At 38.8% G+C, this 1,815-nt stretch overlaps 1 protein-coding gene across 1 annotated transcript in view; it reads left to right on the top strand.

Annotated features, from left to right (window-relative positions):
- Positions 1–1,053, top strand: part of gnai2a (guanine nucleotide binding protein (G protein), alpha inhibiting activity polypeptide 2a) — a 40,977-nt gene extending 39,924 nt beyond the window's left edge. Inside the window, exon 9 of the mRNA XM_053652738.1 lies at positions 481–1,053. The gene's annotated coding sequence lies outside the window, so the exon portion shown is untranslated. The remainder of the gene's footprint in view (positions 1–480) is intronic.
- Positions 1,054–1,815: the final 762 nt, after the last annotated feature.

Genomic DNA, 1,815 nt, shown 5'->3' with positions numbered 1-1,815 from the left:
CCTTTCTCTCTTTCTCTCTCTGTCTCCCTTTCTCTCTCTGTCTCTGTCTCCCTTTCTCTCTGTCTCCCTTTCTCTCTCTGTCTCTGTCTCCCTTTCTCTCTCTCTCTGTCTCCGTCTCCCTTTCTCTCTGTCTCCATCTCCCTTTCTCTCTGTCTCCCTTTCTTTCTCTCTCTCTCTGTCTTCCTTTCTTTCTCTCTCTCTGTCTTCCTTTCTCTCTCTCTCTCTGTCTTCCTTTCTCTCTCTCTCTGTCTTCCTTTCTCTCTCTCTCTGTCTTCCTTTCTCTCTCTCTCTCTCTCTGTCTCCCTTTCTCTCTGTCTCTGTCTCCTTTTCTCTGTCTTTCTCCCTTTCTCTCTCTGTCTCCCTTTCTCTCTCTGTCTCTGTCTCCCTTTCTCTCTTTCTCTCTCTGTCTCCCTTTCTCCCTTTCTCTCTCTGTCTCCCTTTCTCTCTCTGTCCTTTCTCTCTCTGTCTCTCCTTTCTCAGACTTGAACTGGAGTGATGAGCAGGTGAAGGTGTTCTGACTGACTGCACTGTAACTGTTTCCTGCTTCAGCCTGCCTTTGGAACGGCCGAGCACTCGGAGCATTCACCATTTCACCGACCGTCACCTTCCCCAACCCATCAGTGTTCCTCTCCCTCCCTCCATACCCAACCTCTCTCTCTCTCTCTCTCTCTCTCTCTCTCTCTCTCTCTCTCTCTCTCCCACCTCACTCATTGCATCACTTCTCTTTTCCCGTTTGATTTTAGACCGCAGCTTCATCGTCTTATCTTTATTAACCTCCTTCAGGCTTCAACCACAAATCAAAATTTATTGTATTACCTTTTTTTTTTTTTTTTTTTTTTTTAAATCAATGTATTTTTTTTCCATGTTTTCTTTTGAGTAATAGCAGAGCTAAAAAAAAAAAAAAAAAGAGGAGCAAAAAAACTTTTTATATGAATACTTTCGTTTTAGTCTAGAGAATCTGATGTGCAGATTTTATTAAACATTTAATTGCATAAAGTGTTTTTATAGTAGCAGCAGATGCACAGAGAGAAATTAGATTGGAAAAAAAGGAAAGATTTTGTAAAAAAAAAATAATAATAATGTTTACATGTCGTCATTTATATCCAAACAAAACATCGTTGTGCACCGCAGAGTCATTCCTTTTTCAGATTATCTTAAAGTTTAATTTAAAACACACACCATCTGCAGAAATGACGAAGGTATGAGGGTTCAGGGGTCTGAGCTGGGAAGTGTGTATACGGAGAGTTCTCTCTCATCCATTCCATCCACCCTGTGCCTTTATTATTCCTTATTATTATTATTATTATTATTATTATTGTTATTATTATTATTCTCACACCCATCTCTCTCTCTCTGTACACTAAGTGTGAGTCGGAAAGTAATGTAATCTATGTAATGAGTCAAAAAATCTAATTGGTAAAAAAAGGGTAGTGTTTTTGCTAAAGGTTAAAATACATCCTGTATAATGATTTAATTTAAATAAAAGTTAAGTCACTATAGATGATGCTGTGTAATTTATTTGTTGCCACACACACACACACACACACACACACTCACTCACTCACTCTAGGGGCAGAACCTTCCAGTATTTTCAAACTTGGTAAATAAGTTTGCTTTGTATTATTATTATTTTTTCTTTTAATGTAATGTTTATTGGATTAAAAGGTTTATCTTTTAACATGGACATTAGTGACGTCTTAAAACAGTCATAGAATCTTCCAGAAAGTGGGTGTGGCCTAACATCTGATCGCTTTCATTTCTTGTTAGCATTAATGCGAGTGTCTTGACCGAAGCTACGGGTGGAAGGGGTGTGTG

Source organism: Ictalurus furcatus, chromosome 21 (genome assembly GCF_023375685.1).
Source record: "Ictalurus furcatus strain D&B chromosome 21, Billie_1.0, whole genome shotgun sequence".
Classification (NCBI taxonomy): domain Eukaryota; kingdom Metazoa; phylum Chordata; class Actinopteri; order Siluriformes; family Ictaluridae; genus Ictalurus; species Ictalurus furcatus.
This window is presented reverse-complemented; position numbering and strand designations above follow the sequence as displayed.